This window comes from Anabrus simplex, chromosome 7 (assembly GCF_040414725.1).
Source record: "Anabrus simplex isolate iqAnaSimp1 chromosome 7, ASM4041472v1, whole genome shotgun sequence".
Classification (NCBI taxonomy): domain Eukaryota; kingdom Metazoa; phylum Arthropoda; class Insecta; order Orthoptera; family Tettigoniidae; genus Anabrus; species Anabrus simplex.
In genome coordinates, this window is record NC_090271.1 from 258,101,526 (window position 1) to 258,122,149 (window position 20,624).

The window sequence follows — 20,624 nt, forward strand, 5'->3', positions numbered from 1 at the left end:
ATGCTATAAACCTGATTGACAGACCTTTCACTTGGGTTCACCAGTTCAATCACCCCACACAGCAACTGCGCACAGACGAGTTTGAACACATGGTTACTCACCACACAGCACATGAAACTGTTCCTTGGTTCGACTCCAGAGACAGTCCAGTAATTCACACAATCAAAGACAGTGAACAACCAAACAGCGACAGTTAAAATGTGCTAAACAGTAGAACAATACTCCTCACAACAACGAGCATTATCACAGTTCCAATTACACTCGCGATAGCTGCTCCCGTCATTGACTCTTCGACCATCCTCGGTCCACAGAAATACACACACCCAGTACTCTCAGGTAGTACACAGTCTTATGTTCCGTACGCCGTCTTCAGTCCACCTACTCACTCGCTCACTCGACACTCCGATGCAACAAAAACCACTACAACTCCTCATTCAGACCTAGGTCGGGCACTAGGGACAGCCAGCATCTCATTCGCCTTCATCCCAACCACCGAACTCCAACACACTGAGTCTCACATTGACTCCAACACTGAGCCCCCACAGTGACTCTAACGCTGATTAGGAGTCCAACACGGACTGACCGCTTGCTGATAGTCTCACTTTTTATAGCTTGGGTAATGTGTGCCAGAAAATTAGCGACGTGGCTAGGGACGGAACATTCCCGTTTCATCTCCCAGAAACTTACAGGTAAACCAGCCAGCGAAAACAATATACGGAAAGGCCGGTTAGGAGATCTCCGGTAGTTTGATCCACTATTACCTTCTAGGAAGTACCGAAAGCGGTTACCGCAGGGCTGGCACGTAACAATACAATGATAATTTCGTGTGGCTATTTCTAGCCTCGTGCATCCTCCACTGAATTTTGCGTCAGCAAGGGTGTACGGTCATAAAACATGCCATATGAATTCGTCACGTCATCCCCGACCCAGTATCAAGAAACGGGACGACGGTGCGCGTCATCTGCCATTTATATGGCACTGAAGAGAGTAGCTTCGGCTAACAGTGGCCATGGCCTTACCGTGACTTTATAGCTCTGCATTCGGGAGACGGTGTGTAGGTCACTTTGTCGGCTGTCCTGAGAATGGTTTTCCGTAGTTTTCCATTCTATTCACTAAGACGAATGCCGGGACGTATTTTTTATAGGCCACGGCCATTCGCCCCTCACAGTTTTCCGCACCTCAGATCACCGCAACAGAGAATCACATGTAATGTGCTTTAGCCAGGAAATCGTTATGATTGTCTGGCTGTCGCAGTGTTGTTGCTCGCTTAGCTCCACCCATGGCACACGTGCAGGGTAATAAGAAAGTAATTTCTACGGACTGTAGTAATTTCAAACTTGTTATTTTCTGGAAGCAAAGGTGGCAAGAAAACTTCCCTCTAAGCTCTCAAACTCCACCCTGCATCACGAGGAAACCTCCTGCATTCGAACAGACTCGCAAATTTTGGTCTGCCTTGAATAGAATACGGACCAACCATGGCAGGTGCACAGATGCTCCTCATGTTGGATAAATTGCAATCTCCAAAATGTGACAGGCAGACCATCCGCCACGTCATACAGGACTGCAGGACCAGCTCCTGTAAAGGGAACTTCACCGACTTTCTGATAACAACTGATGATGTCATAAAATATGTCACCAATGTGTATATTTTAGTATTATATTCATAATATAAAAGAATGTACTGTTAACTGTATACGCCTAATTGTAATGTGTAGCCATACGATAAATAAATACCGCAACACATCTCCTGGCGCAAGTGACAGTGTTGCTTTCCGGGTGGCCACCCGCGCGCCAGCATGATAAGGGAAGATCAATTCTAGAAGGCAGGTAGGTGTGTAGAAGACCGCATATTATTGTGGTGTACGAACTGCGGGGATGTTGGAGACAGCACAAACACCCAATCCCCGAGGCAAAGGAATTTAACCATTTAAGGTTAAAATCCCGATCTCCACGCTAACTACCCCAAAACCACGTGGCCGGCTTAAGAAAATGCACCCTTTTACTGGAAAAAATACAGACAAACTTCCATGTATTAATTATGTAAGAAGACTATGATAACTCCTTCCTTTCGGACATACAGTTAAACCTGTCCCCACGGGGAACCCAAAGGACCGGAAATTTTTTCCGCTGAGTGCAATCTTCTGGTCGTTAGAGGTGGTTAAAAATAACATAAAAATCACAGGTGCATACTTTAGTTAGATAATGCAACAGTATATTTATATGATTGTGTGCGATAGTAGATACAATAAAGACTTTAATCACACACTTATATACACTAGTTCATCAGCTCTAACACAAATCTGTTCTTGCTCAGTGTACCGGGCGGTACACCTCCACAATGCCAATTCAAATATTGCGCCAGTTGAAACTCCTCTACAGGAGAACGCCTGAACTTTAACAAACTATATTAATTCAATGGTTTCTCGAAATATGTCATCACAGTAAATTTGGTAATTTTGCATTGTCTGAACGGTGTCTATTTCGACTTGTGCTTGTTTCCTCCGGATCAAGAAATTTGGACGATCTCTAACACATGTCTCTACAAAACTATAATAACCCACTCTGGTGTAAAGGAATGAACTGTCCTGAAGAAATTTAACATTCATAAGTTTTGTTTTCGCTAAATTTTGTTCTGTGGTTTGAGAGTTGGCAAGGTTAATCCTTTCTTTCCGCCAGTTTTGAAATTATCCAATCCCGAATTTCTTAAATTAATTTTCGGCCAATCGGGGCTTTCTTCCCCAACCTGCTCTGTAACTGTGTTCTGTAACCAATAAACTGCTGTGGGTGTGTCCTATCATTCATGAAAGGTCTCGAATTTTCCACGAGGGCATATAAACTGCTGATTTTCTGGTCTCCTCGCCACTTCAGTAACATCTCTCCTAGTGTGATTATGTAGCAGGGGGCGGGAAGCGCCTCTTTCTTCGGGCAGCAGTTCATCCATAAGGTAATGGCCAGTTAAAAACTTCATTTCTCGCTAGCTCAGCAGTTTAACCCTCGGGGCAGGTTCGAAAACTTTTCTCATGTAACCTACCTTTAAAATGTAATAGACACTTGGTAAAACTTCGTATCTTTAACAATAAATTGGGATAGAGAGTGCTAAACCCTCTCGAGCTCCCACTCCTATTGTTTTGGAGGTGTCTTTGTTTTCACAACCGTTTCTTCCTTTCTTAATGTAATAAACGTCTTCTTATACAAGTCACCTCTTTAGTATGGGATTAGCCCTTGTGTATGCGGCCTACCGGCCAAGTAGGTTTTAAAAGTGTATTAGGAGTGCAAGTTACGCCTCCAGTCAATTTGGTATTTTTGGCCATGTAATTAACCTGCTTCTTTACTGAATAGGCCCAGTAGGTTGGGTACTTATTACCCCTGTTCTTGGTATGCCTTGAGGGCAGTTTGAAGTATTGTTTGTTGTGGCCTTTGATGGGCTTGAACCTTGAGAGCGGGTTTGCTCTTTCTTAAATTTGGTTTCTGTGTGCCTCGAGGAGGCTTAATATGGTAATCAGGAGCCAGTGCTCCTTGGCATGATTGTGGTTTTCTACCCCTTTGTTTGAACTTGGTATATAGGTAAAGTTGGGCTTATAGCTCAAGGTTCGTGAGTGTCGGGCTCGAAGCCCAAATTTTGTAACGAACTAAAATTGTACTTTCTTAATTTGTTGATCTGCTACTTGGGACCGGTTATATTCTGTTATTTATTTACCTTGACAAGAAAATATAACCTTTGTTAAAGTTTTAAATTAACTTTAATTTCATAATTGAGACCTATTCCACCCAGCACCTTCTTTCACCTCTGCTGTTCCACAGATACCTCGGAACACTCAGAACCTCCTCGCAGTGCACAGTAGTATAGTATATACGTACTTAATACACATTGCATGTTTTATAGAAATGACACCAGCAATAATACTGTACATTACTGACATTTACTTCTTCCAGTAAACCAGAATTGTACGCTGGACACAACTATCCTTGGTAGCACAGTTCTCAATTAAAATAAGGGAACGGCAAATAGTGTCGAACAATTCTGTGTCATTTTTCGTTAGCGAAATAGACTGAATGTTCTTGACCACTGATAGGGCATGTCAGTAGGAGTCCAACTCATTGGTTGAATGGTCAGCGTTCAAGCGTTCGGTTCAGAACGTTCCGGGTTCGATTGCCGGCCGGTCGAGGACTTTAATCTCATTTGATTCATTCTTCTGGCTCGGGGACTGGGGTTTGTGTTTGTTCCAACACTTTCCTCTTCATATTTAGACAACACACTACACTACCAACCACCACAGAAACACGCAATAATAATTACATCCCTCCATATAGGATTGGCGTCAGGAAGGGCATCCGGCCGTAAAACAGGGTCAAATCCATATGCACGACATAGTTCGTACCCGAAACCCCACAGGTGTGGGAAAAGCGGTAAAAGAAGAAGAAGAAGAAGAAGAAGGCATTTCGATAGAAGTTCACGTTACATAAACCATCTTCCTTCCTGACCCTTTTCTTGGAGGTGATGGGGGACGAACTCTTCGATGTTATCTAACACCGCCTTTGTCTCTACTAGATCAATGGCCATGGAATCCTCTGCACTGACATTACCATAATAACACTGTTCGAGAATTTGTTGTAGCAATCAGTACCTCGGCCATCCAACTGGAAAACACATGTTCTAAAAAGGGTTAGGAAGGAAAATCACACATTTTTTCCCGTTATAATTACAAAATTTCCTTCTGTTTCCACGACAGACAGGTTCCGCTAAATACAGGTAAACTTAAAAGAATGATAAACCATAATTCACGGGACCGAGAAAATTTTCCGATTTGGAAAGTTTTCCGGTTCATAAAAGGTTCCGCTAAAGGTAAGTTTACTGTACTAGCATTCGGAGACTCTTCAGCTTATCACTTTCTGTGTTAGGAAGAGTACATTAACATACCACGCCACAGTCATTCAATTGTGGATGAAAATAAAATCTGCACTCCAAGAACTCGTTTAGTCTTCTCCTTCTTAATCTGTTTACCCTCCAGGGTCAGTTTTTCCCTCGGACTCAGCGAGGGATCCCACCTCTTCCGCCTCATGGACAGTGTTCTGGAGCTTCAGACACTGGGTCCGGGGATACAACTGGGGAGGGTGACCAGTACCTCCCCAGGCTGCGTTACCTGCTATGGACAGGGGCCTTACGGGGGGATGGGAAGATTGGAAGGGAGAGCAAGGAAGAGGAAAGGAAGCGGCCGTGGCCTTAAGTTAGGTACCATCCCAGCATTTGCCTGGAGGAGAAGTGGGAAACCACGGAAAACCACTTCCAGGATGACTGAGGTGGGAATCGAATCCACCTCCACTCAGTTGACCTCCCGAGGCTGAGTGGATCCCGTTCCATCCCTCATACCACTTTTCGAACTTTTTGTGGCAGAGCCGGGAATCGAACCCGGGCCTCCGGGGTTGGCAGCTAATCACACTAACCACTACACCACAGAGGCGGACACTAGTTTAGTCAACAAATAATTTGATAAATATTTTTTAATAATGCAGTCAGAATTCTCTCAGCTGTCTCAACAGGAATAAATTAGGGTTTTTTTTTTTTTTTTTTTGCTATTTGCTTTACGTCGCACCGACACAGAGAGATCATTTGGCGAAGATAGGATAAAAAGGGCTTAGGAATGGGAAAGAAGCGGCCGTGGCCTTAATTAAGGTAGAGCTCCAGCATTTGCCTGGTGTGAAAATGGAAAACCATGGAAAACTATCTGCAGGGCTGCTGACAGTGGGGTTCGAACCCACTATCTCCCGAATGCAAGCTCACAGCTGCGCGACCCTAACCGCACGGCCAACTCGCCCGGTTAAGGGATTTAAGAAATATCACGATGTTGAAATTCTCATTTTCTCGTCTAACCCAGCTACTGTTATCGATATTAGCACCTCTTTAACTGGAGTGTGGTATCTAAATAGCTCCACTCTGTGCTTCCCCAATAATAATAGGGAACAGTTTCTATAGGTTAAAAAAGAACGAGAAAAACAAGTGAAATTGTCTCTTTTCGTGTGCGGACTGAGGTACAAAATGTAGTCTGGGTTACGTTTTTATTCATTGTTTGGTCTGATAAAATGGTGAATGGTTTGTTAAACTATAGATGTGTGTGTGAGTGTGTGTGTGTGTGTGTGTGTGTGTGTGTGTGTGTGTGTGTGTGTGCTGAGAACAAGCCCAGCTCAGGGTGTCAAGGGTGGTAGGGTGGGGGTAATAATGTTCCAGTCGGGTGCTTGAGCAAACCACCCCTTAATACTTCACCAACCCTCAACCCCTCTCCCAGTAATTTCTCCCTGGCTATCTCGCGTAACAAATTCATTTTATCACCTAGTAGTTAGAGAGGGAAATGGGAGCTAACTTGCGATAAATGCACCTCACTCTCCCTCCTGCTCTCTCTCCTATTATTCTCCACATCTCTGTCTCTCTCTAGCCAACAATAGCCTTACCGTTGTCATGAAAATGAAGTAATTAAAAGTATAAAGCTTTTAGTTAATTAGACTTTCTCGGGATCCTCGCTTTGTGTGTAACAAGTCCACTGCCTCTCTCTCTCTTTTTCACTCTCACAGTCTGTTCCTCCCTCTCACATGATACCTCTCATCTCTCCCTCTCTCTCCTGTGTGAACTTTGTACACACCATAACAGGGGTGAGCATATTGCTGGCGGATACTGTCTTTTGACGCTAAATTGCTTCGTTCCACTGCCCAGCCCCTGGGTAAAAATCAGTCTGTGCCAAGAAAGTTCTGGCTCCTACAAAAAACTTCCTTCAATAATTTCAACATTTCAAACGTTGGCAAAAATATGTGCTTTCTTTCTTAATCCGTTTACAGTACAGGGTTGATTTTTCCCTCGGACTCAGAGAGGGATGCCACCTCTACCGCTTCATGGGTGGGGGCGGTAGAATAACACTCACGCTATACCCTGCCTGTCGTACGAGGCGACAAAGAGGAGCCCCAGGGGCTCTGAACTTTGGAGCGTGGGTAGGCGACCACAAGGCCCTTAGCTGGGTCCTGGCATTGCTTCGACTTACTTGTACTAGGCCCCTCACTTTCATCTATCCAATCCGACCTCACTTGGTCAACTCTTGTTCTTTTCAACCCCGACGTTATTAGAGCAGTCGAGGCCTAGGGAGCCTTTCATTTTCACGCCCTTCGTTGTCCTTGTCTTTTATGACCGATTTCATTTCTCGAAGTGTCAGGTCCCTTCCATTTTTCTCTTTGATTAGTGTTATATAGAGGATGGTTTCCTAGTTGTACTTCCTCCTAAAAATATCACCACCACCACCCACCTCAAGAACAGTGTCCTGGAGCAGGAGACTATGAGCAGGGGATACCACTGGAGGCGGCCTCGCCTGTTATGCTGAACAGGGGCCTTGATGTGGTATGAGAAGATCGGAAAGGATAGACAAGGAAGAGGAAAGGAATCGGCCCTGTTCGTAAGTTAGGTATCATCCCGGCATTTCCCTGGAGGAGAAATGGGAAACCATGGAAAAGCACTTTGAGGATGGTTGGGTTCAGGTTGGAATTTCGGGTAGGCCAGTCTATTTCATGAATGTTTGCCTCACGGATGCGGCTTTATAACAGGGTGCATTTCCATGGTAATACAAACAATTATCGCCTCCTCTACTGTACGCAGTACATAATAGTTAAACATTTCATATCCTTCCTCATTTAGAGTTTTCTTAAGCGCAAAAAGGTGACCACGCCCTAAATACGAAAAACACCCCCCATGCCATCAAAACACCTCCACCGTACTTCACTGTCGGCACTGTTCATGGTTACAGATAAAGTTCTGCAGGTATTCGCCAAACCCAAAGCCTTCTATCAGATTGCCATAGGGTATTGCACCCTTGCAGAGCTCCTTCGGTGTAGATTAGATGTCAATGTTGCCTCGGCTGCCCTAAAAAAAAAAATACTTACCGAAGGTGGTGAGATCCTCTTCTCAGGCGCGATCAGTCCCTGTCGTCGAATCAGGATGCATAGGGATAGTGCATTCGGTAAACTATTGACTACAATGATTTATGACTCAGACTGATTTGAGTTTAAATATGTATATAAAATTTTATTGATAAAATCAGAAAAAGAAAAAGATGTAGATAAATATTATAAAATGTAAAATAAGATTTGTTAATGTTACATTATTACCTTATGAGACTGTACAACTAGAATTCTCATAATGACACACATGACCGCCTCGTTAATCCATAAAGAAAATATTTATAATTTATCATAAAATTTGTATCAAATGATATTTCCCATATTTATTCATCCAATTATATAATGTCTGTGTAACAGTACACATTTACTAGGAAAATGTTGCTTATAGACCAGGTGGATCAATTGAATAACAATATAATCATGAGAACATTTAGTGATGATAATAATAATAATAATAATAATAATAATAATAATAATAATAATAATAATAATAATAATAATAATGTGAATAAAATTTATATGGTCAATTCAAGTTATTCGTCGAAATACTACTCGCCATCAGTCCAAATAATTATAATAGATAAAATTGTTTTTATCTAGATATTAAAATAAATAAAAATATCAATATTAATTAATTAATAAAATTATTTTTGATATCATTGAATTGCATTGTAAACTAAATAAAAGAATACAGGAAAGTCTCCACAATGTATCCCAAATGCATATCTGAAGTTTGAAAAAACCAACCTGAAAATGTAATACATTAATATTAATAATAATAATAATAATAATAATAATAATAATAATAATAATAATAATAATAATTGAAATAATACGACGATTTTTGCGCAGATCAAAATCTAGGAATGTCATTAATAATCTCTCAAATATGTGAAATACGTTTACAAATAAACATACCAGAAGTTACCATAATATAATAATTAATTAATTTTACTAATTTGATTGCACTCAAATTTATTAATTACATAATTAATTGCCTAACTGACCACTGGAAACCATTATCTTGTGACTCAAATCCTCCAATATAGGGATATCAATGAATTTGCAATGCATCGAGATGATAATAATAATATTGTAATAACAATAATAATAATAATAATAATAATAATAATAGAAACGATAATAATAATATCACTCAATGAATATTATTTCTATGTTGGATATCATAAACAAAACCCTAAAGAATTAACATTCGCCTACCAAAATCCAATACTGTTGTTAACCAAATCGTAGATAAATTAAATAAAATAAAAAATATAAAATGTTGATCTTTAATTAATTAATAAATCCACAATTGACTGACACAAGTGATTAATATTGTATACATCAGGACTCCCTAATTTCTTGTGAATTGCATTGGTAAAATGTTAAATAATAAGATCCAATATTAATAATAATAATAATAATAATAATAATAATAATAATAATAATAATAAATAATATCTTACCTGACCTGTAATTACGGTGCTCTTGATCCACCATCCTGATAAACTATAATGTGTTTATGTCAGTTATCTTAGAACATTCATTTACCATGAATAACACCATTGGAATAGAATCTTTCTTAACAGAGCTTTTTGGGTTTTCTTTATCTATAGAACCATATTTGCCATAATTTAATGAAATACCTGATCCACTGTGTAAAGGCGTAACCATGAAATTCTCATAATAGAGTTCACCAATATTAATAATAATAATAATATTTCTCTGATCAAACTGTTACTGAGTTCCCATAATTTCAATATCCTCCTTCCAGGTGCAATAAACAATAATTGCTTTAACCTGAGAATTCAGTAACTTTAACTCACATAATGGACCTTGGTTGTTGTTGCACACAAATCTAAAGCTTTGCTTTCATATATATATATGCGAGTGACCCTTACTTAGATATCGTAAATTAATCTGGAAAAGACAAACTCTCCTACTTTAAATAAAACATACACTAACTTATGCTAATATGTACACCAAGCGAGATAACGCAGCCAGAAATCCTAACCTACTACCTAAATTTTCACTAATATATACATAGATGAACCTTGTCATATGCTCATACCACACTTTTGGCTTATTTCAGCGTCTCAACATATTATAATTCGCTGAAACATAGCCATGACCCATTGCAAATGTTACTGTGGTTTCCTCACAATAAGATACATAGACAATGCACAAACAATAAAAGAATGTACCTAAATGATGGCTAATACGAGGCAAATAAAAATAACAAATATATTTAACATTAATAATAATAATAATCATCTGTTAAAAACCCATAAAAGTAATTCCTACTGGCAAGCATCCACACCAGCCCAGTTGGGTAATCCATGTTACCAACCTAACTTTAAAATATCACTCAAATACGTACTATAACTTTTCTCTGAATAAAACGATATTGTGTCACGGCTAAACCATTTATACGTATCATTTGGTCCTTCTAACTCGTATACCCTCTTTAACTGGTTTATTTATTTCCTTACATTTATTCATTTACGACGTCGTTATCATTTCTTATTCTGCACGAATTCTATTACATCTCAGCTATCCCGCTGATACATACATTTCCAGTTTTTATTGAGAATATGTTCACCATACCCTTTGTTCTACATACTTATCTTCAGGTAAATAACCTCATGTGTTACCATATACTCTCAACTACGGACCTTCAAACATCTCAAATAAATTACCGTTGCTCAATATCGTTCTTATTGCTCGACAACACTTTGATTTACCTGAGCCAAAAAAACAATCATTTTATTTAGCATTGTTCACCCAACTGTCTAACCGCGTTACTTGCCATAGCAACCAATATATGGATGTATCAGTGTTACTGTCGTCCAAACAGAATTCTCGACAGTAACTATTGAATATATATATATGTTTATTATCATTAATTGACTTCATCATTCCTCCACCACGGTGACTATGCTTGCGTGAAACAAATAAAATTTCGCCTAAATACAATACTGACAATGTTACTAATAATAATAATAATAGTGCGGGTATATGCGAAACACTCATTATAATTGCCTCAAAAATATAACTTGTTCAATACTGACAGATCAAATTAGTACACACACGACTAATAATAATAATAATATTTACACTACTCATAAACAGAATTATCCTAATTTTCTGGCTGTGTACTCGGGTTTTATAGTTACAACATCGTCACTCGCATACCTATTTACATAAAGATACCATTATCAAAGGAAAGCTTTAGATTCTGATTCAAACATGAGATTGTGTACTCACATTGATGGCATTTCGGGATCACCAGGACTAAAGGCAGCCATGTTGTCTTACAGATTCATGACCAACATGCTAATACCATTGACCATTCTTGCTGTATCCGGCATTGGCTTATATTACTACTTTCCACTCTTGCTGGACACTTTGCACACGTTTATTTCCTGCTCATAATATTAAACACGACAACTTGTTTTAACACTTGACATTACACTGTAATACATATATATACACATACGCAGTACTCAGATATTTTGGAACTTAGGCCGGATTTTACGTACTATGCTCTAACACACTGCTGCTTCTAACGTAGCGAAGTTTTTCATGGGCTCAACGGTTCCCCTTTGTGTAAACACAGCTGCGGGAGAAAGTGTCCACCCTCACTTGACCTAAATACTTATAGAGAGTAAGAGTATTTTCTCCGCTCAACGTTTCAAACATACTGACAGCTCCGCCGTAACAGGCTAATTATTCTCCACTATTACGGCTTACACATACATTTTAAATTGTCTGGGTTGCTCTGCAGGCTACATACTCAAACTGCGTCACCTAAGATGCAACTACTGCATAATTCAAAGTTTCGTCTTCACCCTGCATAGACTGGACACTTGTAAAATCTGTCAATCTAATAATCCACTCACTTGGGTGGTTTCAACACCTTAACAACTCAACTTCTGTTTATAAAGCGTATTTCCATCTCCACTGTAGTAATAAATACACACAATTCTGTACATTTGTACTTGAATACGGAGCAAAGTTAAGACACGTCTGACCGCCACAAGACTCTTGATGATGACTGACACGTGAGAAGCCACTGCTCGGGGGATGTTGGCGCACTAATCGGCGTAGGAACACTAATTCTTGCCACCAAAAATCCCAATCAAAGGAATGTTGGGTAGCTCCAAAACAACGTTACTAAAAACATAAAATGCCTTGTACACATAGACTGCATAAATTCTTGTTACTGCCATGATGCACCGTGACTCTTAAATTGTTCGTAATTATTTTTACAACACAGTAGGCGTTAGTTGGACTATATCTTCTGCCGCGCTGGTGAACCACTCTCCACGCTGGCAAGGGGTGCCCACTGCCGTTGATAACAAACACCTGGATACACAATATTCCAATCCATTTGCCACAAACCAATAAGTTAGTTCAGAATTATTACAATAATTACTGACATCTCCTTTTGATATAATCTTCCTTAAATACTGACAGGGATTAATTTCAAGCCACATATCATTTGGTCGCGCTAATTTTGAAATTATTTAAATGCAGCAATCTGATTGGAGAGCATACTCCGATGTTCATCTATATGGACGGGTCCATTTCAAATATAAGGGGATTCGGGTAGCTAAGACCACGATTCTCCATCTCAGTCACTCCTGCCAGTACTTTTCCACTCCTATTACGCAGTTCCAAAAGATGACGCAATAACAGGTGTCCCAGTAATTTATTTTTAGCAGATAAAGAAGCGTGGGTTCCTATCAAGGCTTCGTTCACACGCACTGGCTACCGGAAATTTCTAATACTGCCCCTTTGTTTAAAACGCTGGCTATTACTATTAATTATCAAATACAATTATTAAATTTTTTGCCAATCAGACTCATCCGATGGGTGCAGTATAGCGTGATACATCAATTCAAATCACTACTTTCCAGTCATCCACCGTCCAGTGGTGGCGCTCTTTACACCACGTCAAGCGTCGCTTAGCAATTACTATAGAAATATTTGGCTTATGAGGAAGCGCTCGACCATTGTATCCCATTCTTTTTAACTACCGAAGCACAGTCATCGTGCTGGATAGACTGCTGGTAACACTTTGGAACTTATGTATGATTCCTTTAGCTGATTTCCTGCGATTTTATACAACCACGCACCGTAATGTTCGCCGGTCCCTGTCCATCATTAAATGAGATTTGTTTGGTCTTGGTTTAGCTGCGGTTGTTTCTTCGCGTTTCCACTTCACAATCACAACCACAAGCAGTCGAACTGAGCAGCTTTAGAGGGGTGGAATTGTCCCTCACTCAGGTGACATTCAATGACTTGGCCACGTTCGAAGTCACAGAGCTCTCCTGACCGAACAATTCTGCTGTTACTACTGACAACACAATACTCCCCGACTACTTTTATACTGGCGGTACCGCTTCTCGTGACATTTAGTGTTCAATTTTCCACTACATAGGCCTGTCAGGATACGTTTGATCGGGTAATGTATAATTAGTTTCACTTTGTGACGTTCCAGTGCACGGCTGGACGGTGACAGAATTGTTCTTTGCGCGAAAATATAATTAGCTAAATTTACTAAATGTTTGATAATGTGTAATATATAGTGGATTGTAGAGCCTTCGTTGCACAGGTGGTACCGCACCATCCTGTCACCGCTGGGTTCCGTGGTTCAAATCCCGGTCACTCCATGTGAGATTTGTGCTGGACATAGCGGACGCTGGACAGGTTCCTCTCCGGGTACTCCGGTTTTCCCTGTCATATTTAATTCCAGCAACCCTCTCCAATATCGTTTCATTTCATCTGTCATTCATTAGTCATTGCCCCAGAGGAGCGAGACAGGCTTCGGCAGCTGGCACAATTCCTATCCTCGCCGCTAGATGGGGGCTTCATTCATTAAATTCCTGACCCGGTCGAATGACTGGAAACATGCTGTGGATTTTCATTTTCATAGTGGATTGTCTATAGTTCACATACAGAACGGTCGACAAGTCCGTTATATTCCATGGATTATAGACAAACTGAAAATACCTGTCCCTCTTCCTGTACAAGATTACTACAACTGTGTAACACACAATACATTCACTACTGATCTGCATTTAGGGCAGTCGCTCAGGTGGCAGACTCCATATCTGTTGTTTTCCTAGCCTTCTCTTAAATAATTTGAAAGAAATTGGAAATTTATTGAACATGTCCCTTGGTAAGTTTTTTCAATATTTGCCCCAATTTGTCCTCTTCAATTCCAACATTATATTCGTTTTGTGATCTTTCCTACTTTTAAAGAGACCGCTCAAACTTATTCGTCTACTAATGTCATTCCACGTCATCTCTCCGCTGACTGCTCGGAATATACCGCTTACTCGAGCAGCTCGTCTCCTTTCTCCCAAGTCTTCCCAGCCCAAACTTTGTAACATTTTTGTAACGCTACTTTTTTTTGTCGGAAATCACCCAGAACACATTGAGCTGCTTTTCCTTGGATTTTTTCAGTTCATGAATCAAGTAATCCTTGTGAGGGTCCCATACACTGGAACTATACTCTAGTTGGTGTCTTACCAGAGTCGTATATGCCCTCTCCTTTTCATCCTTACTACAACGTCTAAACACCCTCTTAACCATGTGCGGAGATTTGTACCCTTTATTTACAATCCCAATTATATGAATACCCCAATGAATATCTTCCTTATATTAACACATTGGTACTTACAGTGATCCCCATAAGGAACTTTCACCCCATCAACGCAGTAATTAAAACTGAGAGGACTTTTCCTATGTGTGAAACTCACAGTCTAACTTTTATCCCCGTTAACACCATACCATTGCATACTGTCCTTCTCACAACATTATGAAGGTCATTTTGTAGTTGCTCTGCGTTAAGGTACCCCGTAACATTCTCGTGAAGGAATCTTTAACGCCAATTAAACTCATGTGACCAGTTCTCCTCGGACGTTGAATATCCTTCAGCAAGAACCAGATGCAATACCTTTATCATGGACTGCGTCAAAATCCTCACGCCAAGTTTCTACATGGCAGTTTGGACAATGAAACCGATGCTTCATGTCTTGAAAAGCTTCACATTCACAAGCATAATTTCATGTATAACTCCATATTTTTTGGATTGTGCTAGTTCTTGCCATTGCAATGGATGTGAGGTAAGATTTGGAATTGCCTCTATTGGCTGATTCCAGTCCGGTAGTGCTGACTGTTGCTGCTAGTACTCGTTCTTGAGAACTCTTGCTTAAGCTGTCGCAGACTTGAAAACACCTCATAAAACACTTCTATGATCTGTGGCGTTGCCTTACTGCTTGGTGGCCATGCAGAGGATGACGATTGTTCGTCTCTTGTTTCAGTTTCTCAGTTTCAGCTGCCGCAGGTCACCTATCAGGTGTCAAATAGAAGGCAGGGTTGGGCACTATGTCTCTGTTTCGGCACTCTGTGCTGGTGCACGGTTATGTTCCGTTGTTCAAGAACACCGAGTGCCAGTGTTTCCGAAACATTCTCAAGGGAGACCGAGACAGTGACTCGCTGTCCCGTCAAAAGCACCACTATGCACTGCACACCTACTAACAGACACTATGCCACCACATACTGGAGTGTTCTGTGTTCTGTCATATCCCCTTTGTTCTGTGAGTTCCGTTGCACCGGCCACTGGCCTTCGGTACGTGTGAATTACTTAATGTATTCTGTTTTGTTTTCAACTGTTCCTTAACCCCTTAAGTGTGTATGATGTTTTTAGACGTTTTCGCTCTGGGCTTCAACAGTGGGTATAACAGCATTAATCCACCGTAAAATTTATCACGTATTTATCTTGAGGGTGAAGGCATATGGCGTTGCCATGGAATATATTGCATTAGTTGATATGTTTTCCACGAGATCACGCTGTGTATTGTTTTTTAGAGCAGTCACAGCTTCGTGAAATTATTTGTTTTGGCACGTCGCACGATGTTCCCGCTCAGCCATTTATGTAGCGAAGCATGGCTTCTTGCTTGTTGTTGATGATGCTTGTTGTTTAAAGGGGCCTAACATCGAAGGTCATCGGCCCATAGCATGGCTTCCAAACGTAAAGTATATCGGCTTGATTGTGCGGATATTTCGACAGTTTTAGAAGCGGAGAGTGATGATGAGGTATCTTCTTTATCTTATGATGATGAGTGGATTCATACTGATGAAGAGGAGAGTGAAAGTGATCCTGAAAGAGAAAGTGAAGTTGTTCCGGGCGAGCCAAGTGACGCGGACGACGTTCAAAATGTAACTCAACCGGTTCACTTCGTTGCGAATGGTGCCCCAAGACCAAGGTTTGCTTTTACAGGTGTGAATAAAATAAATATATACTTTAGTGACGTGCACGATGTCATAGAATACTTCAGCGCGTTCGTGGGTGATGATATATTCCAGTTATTAGCTGAACAGAATAACTTGTATGCTAGCCAATTTTTTGCTGCTAACTCTAACCTCAAACTATGATCCCGAGCGAGAGTCTGGAAAGACAAAAATTCTGCTAAAATGAAAACTCTCCTTGGATTTTTCCTTCTACAGGGTGTCGTTCACAAAGCAGAAAACGGTCTCTACTTCAAAAAGCCTGAAATTACAGCTACCCACTATTTCTCCAAAATTATGTCCAAAAATGACTCCACCTGATTTTGAAATTCCTTCACTTTATAGATAATTCCAAGTTTGATCCACAGATCAACAATATGAAACAAAATATAGCCAATCTTTGGCCATCTCCCAAACAAATTTTCCTCCATCTAAACTAATGAACAAACTGTTTGTGTTGATGAATCCCTTCTCATCTGGAGAGGACGACTAAGCTGGGTACAGTTCATACCCTCGAAACGCAGCAGATTTAGCAAGAAACTCTAAAAACTGTGTGAGTGTAGTTCTGGATATGTTTGGAAATTTGCTGTATATACTGGTAAGGATATTCTATATGGTCAGAACCATCCAGGAGAAAGTACAACTGCAAGAATAGTTCTTGAACTCAGTGATGAGTTACTAGCGCGACATTGGTAGATAAGTTTGTGAAAGGATAACTGATGTTGTAGGGACCATGAGGACTGATAAAAAGGAGTTTTCAGACTTTGTGAAGAAGGCAAACTTACAGAAGGGCGAAAGAGTTTCAGGTTATCGAAAGAAACAGTTGATAATGAAGTGGAATGATAAGTGGTCACTCCCGTAAGCACTTTCCATGATGACTCCCTGGAGAAGATGAAATCCAGAAAGGGAGACTATAATAAGAATATGGGAGGTGTGGAGGTGTGGATAACTTCACAGCTATAAAAGTGCTGGGGAATGTCTCAAGAAGTATTACCAAAAGATGTTCCGATACTTGATTGATATGGTTTGCCTAAATGCCTACGTCCTCTACAAGAAAAAAGGCGGGAAATTTCTGAGACTCGATTTCCAACTGACACTTTGTCGATTTGCTCCCGGACCCAATTAACATCCTAGGTAAACTGTTTTATGTCCTAACATTCATGCTGTAGGAATGACAGTGCACCCTATAAGTGCCTATCAGGCTGAATTTCAAGGTACTTTTAATAAACGTACCAAACGGTCGCAGATGCCAATAACATATACGTTAGGTCAGGAAATATCAGGACTATGCGCGGCCAACTTCCAAGTGGGAGGGTCTGTTCCCACTTCAAGAAAAAGTCAGTATTTCGTCCGCATGCATTGCAGTAGGAAAAAAAAATCGAATGCCCTGAGCAATCCAGACCAGGAAGATGTGATTTCTTAAAGGTTGTATTACTCCTGGCCATGGGTACGTTGCATGTGCCTTTTATGATACTTTCCTTGATTTTTCCACAACTGTTTCACTGTGGAAATAGCGTCTTTTGAACGGAAATTCGTCAAATATAGTAGTAGTAGTAGTAGTAGTAGTAGTAGTAGTAGTAGTAGTAGTAGTAGTAGTAGTAGTAGTAGTTAGGTTAAGACTGGTTAAGTGTAAGAACTAACTTTGCTAGGAGAAATGAAACACCTTGTCTTATCTAAAGTATGTATCACGTCTCGCAGCAGCTAAGGAGTTAAAAGCGTCCACCAGGATGGATACAAAACCAAGCTGCACGAAGACAGGTTTAAAACACGAGCAGTAGCATCTTTCTTTCCTTACTATCTATTAGCGCAGATGTGCGATGGTCACATACTTCACTGGTTTACAAATTATTATAGATCCTTATTTGGCTTCTATTACACGAATGAATGAGATTTGTACTCTCACTTTTATCTAAACGTGTCGAGTTCATATAACATAACATAACATAACATAACATAACATAACATAACATAACATAACATAACATAACATAACATAACATAACATAACATAACATAACATAACATAACATAACATAACATAACATAACATAACATAACATAACATAACATAACATAACATAACATAACATAACATAACATTTGTGATATCGTTACCAAAGGGGACATGCATAGGCCTACTGCGAAACCCATGAATAACGGAAAAGTCTCTACGCATTCTACCGATTTTCCCACTTCTTTGGGGTCGCGGAAGCGAAATATATCACTCACTGACACACACACACACACACACACACACACATATATATGTGTGTGTGTGTGTGTGTGTGTGCGTGTGTGTACATGTATGTGCGTCTGTGTGTATTTGGCCCTGACTTACGGCCGGTAGCCCTTCCTGACGCAAACCCTATACTCATATGGATATAGCCGGGCTGAGTGGCTCAGACGGTTAAGGCACTGGCCTTCTAACCACAACTTGGCAGGTTCGATCGTTGCTCAGTCCGGTGGTATTTGTAGGTGCTCAAATACGACAGGCTCATGTCGGTAGATTTACTGGCACGTAAAATAACTCCTGCGGGGCGAAATTCCGGCACCTCGGCGTCTCCGAAGAGCGTAAAAGTAGTTAGTGGGACGTAAAGCAAATAACATTATTATTATTATTATTATTATTATTATTATTATTATTATCATATGGATATACGTAATAACTATCGCGTGTTTCTGTGGTGGTTGGTAATGTAGTAGTTGTTTGAATGTGAAGGGGAAGGTGTTGGGACAGATATACAACATCGAGTCCCCGAGACAGAAGGATTAATCAGACGCGATTCAAATCTCCAACCCAGCCGGGAATCGAACCGGGGACCCTCCGAAACGAAGGCCTCAATGCTTACCGTTCAGTTAATGAGTCGGACTCTACGTAGGGTAGAATAATTCAAATTCATTTTTCATATCTCAAATACGAGAGGTGCCGTACCGATTCTACAACTTAAAAAAATAAGATTTAAGTTACAGGAAGTGAACTGTTACCGCGTTCCTAGTCCACCTGAAACAGTTATTTCTCTGATTCGTGGTTATAAACACTTTTCTAGAATTCTGACGCAACAATGCATTGCTATTAATTTGATTGTAATACCGGCACATACATTATAACAGCACGCAATAAATTGCATATTTGAGGAATGGCCTGTTCACTTTCGCGCGGGGATTGCACATTGCAATTTTTCCGGTGAATGGAAAGCTCGTTTTACGTTGCTGACGAATGGTAGTGATCACAACAATATAAACCCCCAAAGACTACATTTGTTAGATGGGTTGCCTAAATTAAAGAATTGTACTGGACTTGATGACCAATCTCTACTGCATATATCATTCGTAATTATTTCTCAGTTTCGTGCTGGTCTACCTTGATTAGTACGGACGCTACTCCGACTACTCAGCCGAGAAGCCTGTCGAACATATAATAATAATAATAATAATAATATTATTATTAATAATAATAATAATAATTTGATCATATCACTGATCAGGGATACCTATAATAAGAAGAATCTCTCCATCGAAACAAAATTCAGGCACTACAACGCGGTAATTAAACCAGAAAGTCTCTATGCTACAGAGTGTACAGAATGTTCTCCATGAAAACAGGAGAAATTGAAGAGCAAGAGAGAAAAAGAAAGACAAATATCTAAAGGAAAGAAAAATTCTAAGAACAATCTGGGGAGCACAGACACAGGAAGAATGAAGACCTCTACAAAATACTTGCGGCATTCGAGTCGATGTTGGAAACATCCGACGGATAATAGCTACGAAATTAGTAAATAAAATATAATAAAGTATGAGAATATATTCCTTATTTACTCCTAACATTACAATCTATTTCTTAATCAGTCTGATTAGATTAGCAGTTTGCTTTTTTTTTCTTTTCTTTTTTTTCTTTGCTAGGGGCTTTACGTCGCACCGACACAGATAGGTCTTATGGCGACGATGGGATAGGAAAGGCCTAGGAGTTGGAAGGAAGCGGCCGTGGCCTTAATTAAGGTACAGCCCCAGCATTTGCCTGGTGTGAAAATGGAAAACCACGGAAAACCATCTTCAGGGCTGCCGATAGTGGGATTCGAACCTACTATCTCCCGGATGCAAGCTCACAGCCGCGCGCCTCTACGCGCACGGCCAACTCGCCCGGTAGTTTGCTTTTTTGTACCACTACGAGCGCTAATGTGAGTCAATGAATTGTTTCTCTTAAGCACCACTATGAGCGCCAATATGAGTCAAAGCAGACTTTCACTTAAGCCATTGTAACTAGATTACATTCGGTGTGGACATTTTTCAAAAAAATCAAAATTCTCCTGAAGGTATTGAACCAAGGAACATATACCGAAATAATTATGTAAATAAGTTAATTTCACTAGGATTTGAATAAAAAAGAATAG